General features: G+C 39.6%; 1 non-coding gene across 1 annotated transcript; it reads right to left on the reverse strand.

Annotated features, from left to right (window-relative positions):
• Nucleotides 1-10,435: 10,435 nt before the first annotated feature.
• On the reverse strand, nt 10,436-10,508 carry TRNAM-CAU (transfer RNA methionine (anticodon CAU)). Its single transcript has one exon. It is a non-coding gene; the product is annotated as a tRNA-Met (tRNA).
• Between the last annotated feature and the right edge of the window lie 3,293 nt (nt 10,509-13,801).

Raw genomic sequence — 13,801 nt, forward strand, 5'->3', positions numbered from 1 at the left:
GGTTGTAGAGAAGAGAAGAAGATAGAAGAAAATTCAACCATCCCCGTCTCTCCCTTGTGAGAGTGTCGAATATGTCCTACAAACATACATTTTGATGTTTTTTTACATGAAAGCAAGGGCTGAATTACATCTTCCATAAATATAACATCTCTACTCACACAACAATCCGCTTGGTAGCAGGATGATAGAGATGGTAACCTTTACTTTCTGAGCTATACCCCACAAAAATACATTTAATAGCCATATCGTCAAGCTTGCTTCAAACTTTCTCAGGTAACAAGTACATAAGCAAAACAACCAAAAATGTGCAAGTGAGCCACAGAGGGATTTCTACCATTCCAAGCTTTAAAAGGTATAATTGTATGCAAAGCCTTTGGAGCACACCTGTTCAAAACATATGTTGCACACATGACTACTTCTAGCCATAAACCATGAGGTAACTCTTGATTTTTGACCGTACAACGTGCCATCTCCATGACAAACCTGCTTTTGCATTCAGCTACACCGTTTTGTTGAGGTGTGTAGGGCATAGTACATTGGGGTTTTATCCCGTGATCAGCCATGTATGCATGAAGTTCATTAAATATATACTTCTCCCCTCAATCAACACACAAGGTAGTATCAATCTTATATGCAAAAACATTTTCAACCATAGCAACAAAGTTCTTAAAGCACATAAAAACCTTTAATTCTATTTCAAAGGATATATCCAAGTATGTATAGAATAATCATCTCAATAAATGTGACAAAAGAGAGGTAGCCCCCCTCAATAGATGGTGTCTTCATAGGACTACATACATCACTGTGTATAAGAACCTGTAATTTTTTGACAACTCTAGTTGAACCACCTTGGGGAAATGATGCCACTGCATTTTTCTAAGAATTTCGCTCTCACAAACATGTTTGATAGGGTCTTCAAGATATGGCATCTCAGCCACCATGTCATGCTTATGTGGGGGCAAGCATTTAGCACGGAGAGCTTTGGTTCCATGGGTTTTGCTTATGTGGACTACCCTAATGATGTGGCACTTAACGTGTCCATGCCAATAGGTGACGTCGTGTCCATGTGAGCATGTGACATGGCATGGACATACATGCTATCATGTGCACCATGGACATACATACTATCATGTGCACCATGGACATACATGCATCATCCACATGATGGCCATGCATGATGTCATATATCATGGCCTTGGATGGTCCATATATGTGTGGAATGGGTTGTATGAGATCTCCACATGCTTGGCCTTCTCTTGGTGTACTCTGTTTGGTCCATGTTATATCACATATGATCGGAATGGGCTCTATGTGATTTCTATATGCTTGGTCTTTTCAAGATGTGCTCTGCCTTGTCCTTTGAGATATGTGCATGGTCCGAATGGGTTGCCTAAGACATTTACATTCTTGGTGTCGTCTTGGTGTGGTTTGCATGGCCTTGGATTATCCATATAGTATATAAATGTGCGAGAGGTGCTATATGGGATCTCCACATGCGTAGTCTTCTCTCGATGTGCTTGTACGGTCCATGTGATCCACATATGGTACCGTCCATGTGATCCACATATGGTTGGTATGCGATCTACGTGATTTCGATATGCTTAGTCTTCTCAAGGTGTGATCTACGCATGGTCTAAATGGGCTACTCAAGACCTCTACATGCTCGGTGTTGTCTCAGTGTGGTCTACATGGCCTTGGATGGTCCATATGATCTATACATGTGCGGAATGGGCTCCATGGAATCTCCATATGCTTGGTCTTCTCCCAGTGTGCTCTGCATCATCCATGTGATATATATATGGAATCTTCATGTGTGCTCTACATGGTCCATGTGATCTGTATATGAATCTCCATATGCTTGTTCTTCTCCCAATGTGCTCTGTATGGTCCATGTGATTTGTATATGGTTGGAATGGGCTCTATGTGATTTCTATTTGCATGGTCTTCTCAAACTATGCCCTGCCTTGTGCTTTGTGATCTATACATTGTCCAAACGGTCTACCCAAGACCTTTACATGCTTGGTGTCATCTTGGTGTGGTCTATATGGTCCGTGTGTCCCCCCATACATGGTTAGAATGGGCTCTATGTGATCTTTGCTTGATCACCTCACGGTGTGCTTTGCATGGTGGTTCGTGTGATCTGTACATGGTTGGAATGGATTGCTCATGATCTTTCTATACCTTTCTGTCTGTCCACATCACTTTGTGGATGTTCAGACGTACTCATACTAAGTTTGGTGTCCAACTTTTTAAACACTTCTTTCCAAAAATGGCTTGTAAATTTTGTATCTTGGTCACTTACTATAACTGCTGGCAATCGATACAATCTGTATAGATGATGGATAAACATTTTAGCTGATTCTAGTGCTGGCAATCCATACAAATTTTATAGATGATGGATAAACATTCTAGCCAATTCTAGTGTTTTTACTTCTTTTTTAGTTAGTATAAATTGTACCAACTTGATTAACCTATCCACTACTATCCACACTGAATCGTTCCCTATACTTGTTCGGGGTAGTCTACTATGAAATCCATAGAAATACTTTCCCCCTTATCCTCTCAGGTATTTGTAGTGGTTGTAATATTCCACCTACTTTTAGGCGCTTAGCTTTATTGACTTGGCACTTAGGGCATTTTATAACATAATTTTGGACGTCCTTCTTTAAACTTGCCCAGTAAAATTATCTTTTAACAAGTGCATAGGTCTTAGAAATTCCTGGGTTCCCCGCACTTGGATTATCATGACATTCTAGTACTTTGGTTACACAAATGCGACCTTTATATAACAAGTACCCATTATCGATGGAAATTTTTTTCCAACGATCTTTTTCACTTATTGACCCTTCTTTAAGTGATTCCTTTGAACCACTATCTTTTTTAAGTGACACTCTTTTATCACTAGTAACTGTATTTTCTTTACTCTCTATTTGTGACTTATCTTTTTTAATCAACTAATTTCAAACTACTGGATAGCTAGGGTCATTAGCACATTTTCCTTTTAAGCAGGCCAGCAACTCACTTTCTAGTTGAGTAAAACTCAACTCATTTATCACGGGTTCTCAACTTAGAGCATCTGCCACCACGACATTAAATTTTCCTTTTCTATATCTGATTTGAAAATCAAACTCGTGTAGAATTTTAGCCTATCTAGCCTTCCTACCTTTTAACTCATTTTGAGTACTTAACCATTTAAGACTTTCATGGTCAGATAATACTTCAAAATTAGCACCATACAAATAATGACGCCACTTTTTAAGAGTATGAATAATTGCATACAATTATTTCTTATAAGTTGAATAGTTACTTTGAGCTTTGTCCAACTTTTTACTTTCAAATACAACTGGCCTTCCCTTCTGCAATAATACTGCTCCTACAACAAAATTACTATCATCTGTTTCCAATATAAATGGTTCATTTGGATCCACTATTTGCAAAATAGGAGCAGTAGCTATTGTTACTTTTAATTTTTCAAAACTAGTTTGTTGATCATGAGTCCAACTAAATTGTTTTTCTTTTCTTTTAAGCTGGTTCATCATTGGAACAACTATCTTAGCATAATTGCTTATAAACTTTTGATAAAACCCAGCAAGTCCTAAAAAGGTTTGTAACTCATCTATATTAGATGGGGCCTTCCATCTCAATATAGCTTCAACTTTATCAGGTTCCATACAAATCCCTTCCTCAGACACTATGTGTCCAAGATATTGCACTTCTTTTTTGAAGAAATCACATTTAGATTTTTTAGCAAATAATTTTTTTTCCTCAATAATTGAAATACTTTTCTAAGGTGCTCAATATATTCTTATTCGTTTTGACTAAAGACTAATATATCATCAATAAAAACCACCACAGACTTCCCTAAATAAGGATGAAGTATAGTGTTCACCATGGTCATAAAGTAGGGGGAGCATTAGTTAGACCAAAAGGCATAACTAAAAATTCATAGTGCCCAAAAGATGTCCTAAATGCTATTTTTGGCACATCTTCAATTCTAATTCTTACGTGATGATATCCAGACCTTAAATCTATCTTACTAAAATATTTAGCACCTTTGAGTTTATCAAACAACTTATCTATCCTAGAAATAGGAAATTTATTTTTTATTGTAATTGCATTCCATCCATGATAATCTATGCACAAGCGCATAGATCCATCTTTTTTCTTCACCAATAGTACTGGTGAAGCCCAGGGAGACTTACTTGGCCTAATAAAGCCTTGTTCTAAATATTTAGCTAATGGCTTTTCAATTTCTTGTCTTTAAGTTAAACTTATTCTATAAGGTGGCTTACTAATTGGATTTGAATCCTTTAAAACTTCTATGGGATGATCTATCCCTCTATCCAGAGGTAAACCTTTTGGCAATGTTTATAGAAAAATGTCTTTAAATTCTTCTAATAAATTGTTCAAAGAAGAATTAACTAGTTCACAAATACTTGAATTAAACTTCACAAATACTTGAATCAAACTTTTCACAATGGTTTTTAAATGAGGCATTGCATAATAGAAAAACATTTGTTCTATTCCATTATCTTGATGAAGCTTTTGGAGCTTAATATTACATAGCAAAGGAGAAGATGGTACATTGTGCTCTCCTTGCAATGTAATAAAGTTTCCTTTATGCTTAAATGTTAGTGTATTATGCAAATAGCTTCTCGAAAGTCCAATGAATCCCAAGAATCGGGTACTTGCCTAGCTTCTCCTAAACTCATCCACCACTTATAAGCTTTGCCTTGTAAGGATAGGCTAGCTTCAATGGGACGGTTATGATCAGGCACATTTCTTAAAAGATGCAAATCTTGCCATTTTTTGTAGAAAAACATGGAGCATTACTTTAGGTATTTCCAATTTGAAATTCCCCTGAACCTTATTTATATGCAAACCTTTTATATATAAATAATATTTTCTAGTCTTAACTTATAGTGTTTACTATGAGTCTCATAAACAGTCACCAGGGAGAGTGCTCGACCTTCCACTCTGTTCTTGGGTTTGGTTGCATCTCCTTTTGGGTCTACGATGATGGAGATGTCGATGACTCCGTTCTCGACTCTACGGATTCTTTTGGGGCTATGATGATGGCGATGTCGATGCCATAGAAATAGGGTAGTGAACGGATATGATTTTGGTGAGATGAATTTGGAGCTGATGTCCTCTGGTACAGGGATGAGTCTAGTATGTGTTCTTGATGCCAAGTGAAAGGTCCCCTGCAACCCTACTTTATGTCTACTGTCAAACTATGACAGCTTCTCAGTTGTGAAATCAGTTTGTAAATCAAGGTTTTTGGGTAGCCCAGGGTTTGATATGTGTGGGAATACTCCTGATCGTGTCATGTTATAGAAAACATATCAATAGGCCATGGAGAACTAGCTCCAAACCATGATATAGAGCTAAAAACCATTCTTTTAAATTGTCATAGATGCAAGAAGTTTATTTCAAACCAAAAGTGATTTTTGCTTTCAAACTAAACGGAGATATTGAATTGGGAAGTCAAACATAGTTATGATGATAGCATACCCATGGTAATTAGTTTCTTTACATGTAGAAAATCAAACAAAGCAAGCAAATACACCATCATAAGCAACCTTTATCCCATCAAAATCATCCATTCAAGAGAAAACTAAGGGATGTAAAGCCCAATGAGATGTTTGTAAAAAGAAGGTAGAGAGTAATAGATAATATCATCCCAAATTTCATTGTTGTATAGGAGCACTACATGAAAGTTTTTGAGTAATATTCTAGCTAGGTTTGTGGCTTCTTAGTGCTATCGGAAACCCGATCAATTCTTCTCTCAGAGGTCTCCTATGCCATGATCTTTCAAACTTGTATGATGGGCTAGAACGGATTTCCAAGAAACCTTGACTTCTCCTATCATTATTAGGACCATGGCTATGGCTACGCGTTTGCGACTATGATGACTATGACTGTGAATATGATTGCACCTGCTATGAATATGGTTGTGATGAGACAGTGGCGACTGTCTCTACTAATGCTTCTACTACGGCTATGTCAATGTCAATGGCTCTTGCTAGATTGATGACTCCTATGGCCATGGTGACTATGGCTATGGCTATGACTTTCTTCACTTGAGGTGAGGGAACACCTTCGGCTACGATGTTATCGAGGAGGAGAGTTTTAGCTTGGTTGCTTCCATATGTGCTTGGATCATGACTCCTGCCCTCTTCAAGAACATACCTAGGCTGAGGTGGAATTGTTGCTGCTAATAGGCCACATTAGGAACTATTAGCAAGTAAAGAGTGCTAGGATGGGCTTGTTGCTAATAGGCCACACTAGGCACTACTGGCAATAAGCAAAGAGTGCTAGGATGTGTTGTCCACCTGTGAAAACTCCGAAGCATGCTCATTCCTCCTGAAACACAAAAAGTACATAAATGAAATCAAAACTCATAAAAGTGCCAAGTTGTTATGGAAAAGAACTTGAAAAGTACAACCGTCCTCTCATATGGAATGGTACTTGAATTATGTAGGCTAGAAAACAGTGCGCCAAGCTCCTAGTCTCACAAAAATATGGTAAAGGTAACTCCCATGGAGGGAACCGTGTCCCAATACAGCCCAAGCATTGCTCATAACACTGAAGATCACTCTCGATGCTGTTGCAATGGCAGCAAAGAGAGGATGACGTATGTGTGCAAACTTTGGCCATGTTCCAACTTCTGTAAAAGCAATCAATGAGGACAATGTCATTTGTCTTTGTGCACATGGTAATAAGGGCACTATATACAAATTGGTTAACTCAAGTTTACTTTGGTATAATGGGAGAAACTTAAAACTTGTTGATTTGCAAGGTAGACTTACGTGCAAAAGTTTGGATGTCTTTCTATGCCACCTCCAAGTGGTGTTAACAAGTCATGCTTCATTGTAACAAAGACCTCCTTATCGTCAACTCCGAGAGTTTCTCACATGAAGTCTTGTGTAGGGAATATCGTGCCTTCACTGCACAAACCCCATGTCATTTCAAACTCTAATGGAGGGGGTCTTTGCTCACTATGTGCAAAGAAGCATACTACGAGTTGTGTGACCTACAAACACATGATTAGTGATGGTTCTCAAGGCCTGTGTGAAAAATGAGACAACATGATTCGATTATGTGAAACATGAGACATCGTGATTTGTTAGTGTTCTTACATTCTCAATGAATCATGTGTATGTTTGTAGAAATAATTTCCCACCCTAAACAAAAAACCTGAGTGTATATAACCTTCTAAATTTGGCACTCTGTATGGTGAATGACATGATGAGCTTGCTCCATTGTACATGAAAAATCCTCCCTCTCCAAGGCACACACGTGCCATGACAAAGGTGGCTGCCCATAAATGGTCGAGATTCCATACATTCCATGGAGACACTTCACGAGTATTCTCAAATGGTATTAAGGAGTTTGGCAAGTTTGCATAAACTAAAAAGCTCCTTGCTCCGCATGTGTGTGTGTGTGTGTGTGTGTGTGTGTGTGAGAGAGAGAGAGAGAGAGAGAGAGAGACAGAGAGAGAGAGAGAGAACTCTGAGCACAAAGCCTTAAAAAAGGAGAGAAATCTGACCACCATAAACCTTAAAGATAACCCGAGAGAGAGAGAGAGAGAGAGAGAGAGAGAGAGAGAGAGAGAGAGAGAGAGAGAGAGAGAGTCCTGTGATATAAAAGGACCACATACTATGAAGTTGGACAAATGTCCAAAACACTAAAAAAGAAAGATGATTTTGGATTTGTTAAAAAAAACAAGCATCAATAAATTAAACCACTATACCATGCAAACCTTAACAAATAAATAAATAAAAATAAACAACTAATTAATCCACTCTAGTAAAAAAGTGTGGGTCCCTATTTATGTGAATTTCCCTCTCCCTCTTACGTTTTTCTGAGATTCTCTCTCTCTCTCTCTCTCTCTCTCTCTCTCTCTCTCTCTCTCGATTAGGGCCATTAAGTTTCAGATGAAACCCACTGAAGATGAGGATAATTGTTATATTTTATGCCCTGAAACATATGAGAACATTTACAATAGCATGCCCTATGTATGATCTCAACACGTAAATTCTTGCCTACCAAGAACTTGGTTGTGAATTCTTACCTAACAAGTATTGCCTTCTTGCCTAACAAGTACTTTTTTCTGCCTAACAATTAATTTTTTTTGCATAACAAGAGTTTTTGCTTGTATAACAAGTTTTTTCCTACATTAAAAGTACTTGTTTCTTTAAAACAAGTACTTTTCTGCCTAGGAAGTTATTTTTCATAACAAATACTTTTTTATGTAAAAAATATTTTTTTTTGCATTACAAGTACTATGTGAGAAGTACTTTTTTGCATAATAAATTATTTTTCTTGTGGAACAAGTACTTTCTTGCATAACAAGTTATGCAAGAACTACTTTTTTGCAAAACAAATTCTTTTTCTTGTGGAACAAGAACTTTTTCCTCTATAACAAGTGCTTTTTCTAATGCAAGAATAACTTTTTTGCGTAACAAGTACTTTTTCTTATGTAAGAACTACTTTTTTGCATTAAAAATTATTTTTCTTGTGGAACAAGCAGTTCTTGTGTCAGAACTACTTTTTCTAATGCAAGAAGTACTTTTTTGTGTAACCAAAACATTTTCTTATGCAACAAGTACTTTTTCCTCAAAAAAAACTTTTTCTTGCAAGTACCTTCTTCAACTTTTATCTGCCTTACAAGTACTTACAAGTTGGAATTACAGTATTCTATCTCCTTTTATGGAAACAAATAAACGTAAAAGTACTCAATAGATTTTAACTAGTAGGTACTTGTACAAGTGCCTTCTTCACTAGCTTTTAACTACCTTACAAGCACTTACAAGTTGGAGTTACAGTATTCTAACTGCTTTTATGGAAATAAATAAACATAAAAGTACTCAATAGGTGTGACAAAATCCAATTGTATTTCCTTGTATCCACTAAGTATAGTTTCATTGGCTCCAAGGATGTTTATGTATACACAATTACAAAAATTGAGATTTCTGGATGATGTTTTTATAACCATGACTTTATAAATCACTATCGACAATTTTTGAATGATAAATACAAAAAGGGTAAGACAAAAAGGAGAGGGCTGTTTTGAATGGGCAAACTTCTATGGCTTCTTGATATATCCACCCACTCTTTGTGTGACACTATGCTCCCTACCTTCATCAACCAGTCATTGATGTAGTACTCCCGATCCTTGTTCTCTTTATTCTCCTTGGCCCTGAAGGGATACATAGCTACAAAAGCAAGGTGATTTGTGCTTGTCACCCACCACTAGTAAAGCCACATGCCAAGCTCACGTAGTAAGAAAGACATTTGTCACTCGATATTCATGTCTTTGATTCTTGGGACTATCACGTACGTGCCTAGGATGTTCATCGAGAATTTGTATAGAGTGTCGTCCAGCAGTAGCGTGTTAGATGTATTGGAAGTTGGAGCTTTATCCCAAAAGATTCTTAGGTGCCTAAAAAAGATTGGAAACCCAGCGGGGTTTTTAAGGTGGCTACCTGCCCCACGGCAGAGCTCCCGCCCGCACCCTACAATAAACTTCTTTGTTGTTGGAAAGTATTATGCAACATACTACTCAATGGTGTGCCCTGGTGGGTGACAACTCCAAATCCATAGGGATGCAAGCAGGCTGCCATGATGAGAAAAGTCTCTACATCCTTGTGAACATATCGTTTCACCGCCCATGTACGCAATGCTAAGAACTCAAAGTACTTAAGTAATTAATAGACTTGCAGAAGTCTTCAAAGTACTTACAAAAGTACTCAAAGTACTTACAGATATACTCAAAGTACTTGTAGATATACTCAAAGTACTTGGGGAACTACTCAAAGTACTTGCAAAACTTCTTAAAGTACCTACAAAAATACTCAAAAGACTTGCAGTGGTACTTAAAGTACTTGCAAAAAACCTCAAAATACTTGCAGAAGTACTCAAAGTACTTGCAAAAGTACTCAAAGTACTTGCCAAATTATTTAAAGTTTTTGTAGGAGTACTCAAAGTATTTAAAAAAAAGTTGGAAGGTCTTGAGGAAGTTCTCAAAGTACTTGCAAAAAGATTCTAAAGAACTTTCTAAAGTTCTTGAAGCACTTGTTTTAAAAAAATTTAAGTGCCTTTAAAAGTTATCAAAGTTCACGGAGGTTTTCATCTAGCACTTCTTGCAGTGGTAGGTGACTCAAGATTTTTCTTGGTTTCACTAAGCGTTTTCTCTTTTATCTTGCCTTTTTGATGGGGTGTAAGCGCTATGTGCTCCTCCCCAGGGCCAAGGCAGCTTCAGCGCTTCCCGCCCCCTTCGGTCTATCTAATTTGTACCGGAACGAAAGCTTCCGTGAGGGATCGAACTCTTCCATCGACAAAGGACTGGCTCTGGCTCACGACGAATGCAAGCTGGAAAGCACGGAACTCGGTGCTTAGTTAGTGAAACCAACCATGAAAAATCTTAAGTTACCTACTATTGGATTCGAACCAATGACTTTCGCCGTATGAAAGCGATACTCTAACCCCTGAGTTAAGTAGGTTGGGCTTCCAGTCTCATAGCAGCCCGTTCCATCGAGCCTCGGAAGTCAAGGCCATTCTATCTATAAGATTTTCTGTCAATTCCTGCCTGTTCAAGGAAATTGTCCCGTGGGTTCCTGCTTTCCCTCAAATGCCCTATGAGCTGCTCTTTACGGCCCTTTCTTCATTTCTTCATTAAAGTCCCTACATGCGTGCCAAAGACTCCTCTGCCCCGTTTCTTTTGATTGGAAAGGTTCGAAAACTGCTTTTTTTGTTCCGCCTTTCATTTTCGAACAAAAAGGCAGCCCCAATCTGCCGCGTATTTCATTTCCATAGTTTGTAGTTTCTTCCTCTTCAGTACGAACCAACACTAAGGGAAGGTCCGACCCCTCCCTCCCCTTTTCCTTTCCTCTAGCAAGCTCTTTCTTTTCTTTTCTTTTAGCGAAAGCTTGAGGGGGGGGCAGGGCTTTCTAGCGCTAATGTGCCCCGGTAACGGAGGAAATGCCTCCTACAAGTGCTCCGGTAAGGGAGGAAATGGCTTGATGTGCTCCAACCGCTAGGTGCTCCGGTCTCCGCTTAGGGGCTTTGTAGGCTGATATGCCCCGATGCCCCGCTTGACTCCGGGAAGTGCTCTAGTTGCCTCCGTAACTGCTCCGGTCATGCTAGCTTTCCTAGGCCTACAAATGCTCTATTTACCCAATTGAAACGGAGTAAACCCCATAGCTAGCAGTTCTGTCCTACCAATCCCAATTTCAAATGCCATCCCATCGCAACCGTGGGGTACTGGGAATGCCTCTTTCATAGTAGTAGAAGTCAATAGTACCGGTCTACGCTTTTGACGGCCAAGGATCCATTCCAATTCATGCGTAAAGCGCTGCTATTTAGCTCCCATTCGCTAGGGCTACCTCATAGGGACCCCCCTGATGAGGTATAAAGGTATGGGAGAAAGCTACCCATAATCAAATTTAGTATAGTAGAAACTAATCGTTTTACCTGGTTGTTCAGTTCTTTCCCGATAAGAAATAAAGGCTCAAGCTTTTACTTCTCTACTTCTTACTGGTAAGAAGATTGATGAGATGTTGCATTCCCATGTGGTTGATAATCCCAACCACTATAATGAAAGGAGATATGGATGGGCTTTCCCCTTCCGAATGGTAATATGAGCACATGAGCCCTTTCTCGGGAATGGATAGACTACCAGCAATAGCTACCTTTGGCAATAGCTACAATGTGCCTTCACGTTGGAATCTGCTGGAAGTCTTTGGGGGTAATAGAATCTTCTCACTATCGGGCTGTTGGACTCATCCGTGAATAAAGGTACTGTTTTTTCTCATTATCCCCTCTATCTCCATTTTCAAAATTCATTAGATTTTCCTAGGGGGTTCTTTCTGAGTCTCCGAATGGCAAGGGATCAGAGAAGGCAATGATAAAAAAACCGTTGCTTTTGTCTCGTTTCTTGTTAAAAGTCCATTTATCACATTACCAATCCCATTCTATTTACGAGATTTTCCGGACCGGAGAAGTCTCTGGGCTGGGAGTCCCTCTAGCCTTCCATAGATGTCTCTGAACTTTCTTTCCATAGGAGTCCCTTTAGCTTGTCTCTGGGCTTCCCATAGCATAGGAGTCCCTGCCGGGCTAGAAAGATTGTGGGGGCAAATTCCATGGGAGGGAACGAGGGAATACTCCATAGAACAGAAAGTGGGAGAGGGAATCCCCTATTCCCCCCTTGCTGAGAAGGTGTATTGGTTCTTTCAGATGTCTTCAGACAGGTTCGACTCCCGTACCCTTTATGAGAGTAACAACAACCACTTACCTTTTCACTGCACACAAAATAATAAAGTACTGTGCTTGGGGTTTGGCTGGTTGATCAAACCTTCTGGCCTTGCCTTGTGTGGGTTGGTACCCGCGCAATATAGCATCTGAGTGCTAAGCTTATGGGCACTGCCCATGACTTTGTGACGCAAGTGGTCACCATGCAGCATACCCGTGTATACCCAATACACTTCGTGCTGCTGCCCACCCGGGTTCCCCGGGTGGGAGGGTAGCATTCGGTCTGGTCCGCCGAATGTCCTCCTATCTCCGGAGCAGAGTCATCCCGCATCCATTGCCGTGGATCGCGAAATGCCATATCCGACTAGGTAGCATCGGTGTCACAGCCTTGAAATATGGTGCTATCAACACGTTGCTTCTTCCCCACCCCTCGCGGGAGGAGAAGTCACCCTACCAGGGGCTCCCTACTAGTAATAATAATATTAACCTTCATTTATTTCGGTTTAGTACTTCTATCACAAACTAACGATGCCGCCACTCTAAATTCATTAGTTGAAAAAACACATGATTTACCCAATGTTACCCAGGATCCTCTTACATTGACAGAGACTAACACACAGAAACATGACGTTTTAAGAGCTAAAAAGAAGAATTTGAATCATCTCGTTGACAACTTCTTGGGGTACGGCATAGTCTGGGACTTCTACTCCTCCTAAGCGATTGAATACCTGGCAAGCACTTACGAGTTGGAGTACACCCCGTAACAAAGTGTCAGCCCGATTGTCAATCATATCTACCCTTTCCATCAGTTGGGACAACTCCTGGTTTGTAACACTTGTCCGAGACAATAAGTCTCGAACTGTGCTGCCTGCGTTCGTAACATCAGCGAGCAACTGCTGATTATTATCACTAAAAGCATTCACGTTTTCCATTACAGTACCCGTCAAAACCAATACAGATTGATGCAGAGCATCCTGTTCGCTTGAAAGATTATTTAGTCCTTCATTGGCGGCTGCAGTAAACAGATTCAAATCCTCCGACGATGCGGGATCAAAACCACACCCTTTGTAATAAATCAATAACGCTATTCCAACCAATGATAAGCCTACCCAAATAGCTTTCCCGGAATACCACGAGTCCGATTTCGGCGTGGGGTTTGCTTTCATCGTATCCTGCAAACCCACACCTCCATCAGATCCCTTAGTCCCGGACTCGTAGCTTGGATTCCGGGATTCACCGCTCGGATCAGCAATATCATTGACTATTAAGGCATCGTGTAAATGCTGCGACAAATAATGAAATACGAGAAATATTAGGATGGCAAACAGCACGAACTTACCGAACCTTTGAAACCCTGGATTTGCGAAATCCACTGTAGTAGCAGCGATACCAGCCAAAAGCAACGTACTAATTAAGCTCAATATGAGCTGTCCGTGCTCGAGGAAAAATAAGGAATATTTATCTATTGCAGCATGACTAACCGATTCGCTTGAAAGAAACGGTGTGTTAATGAATTTCAAAATAATACCAATTGGAGCTATCCCCA

This window comes from Cibotium barometz, chromosome 12, assembly GCF_041138505.1.
Source record: "Cibotium barometz isolate CiBa-2024 chromosome 12, ASM4113850v1, whole genome shotgun sequence".
NCBI lineage: Eukaryota > Viridiplantae > Streptophyta > Polypodiopsida > Cyatheales > Cibotiaceae > Cibotium > Cibotium barometz.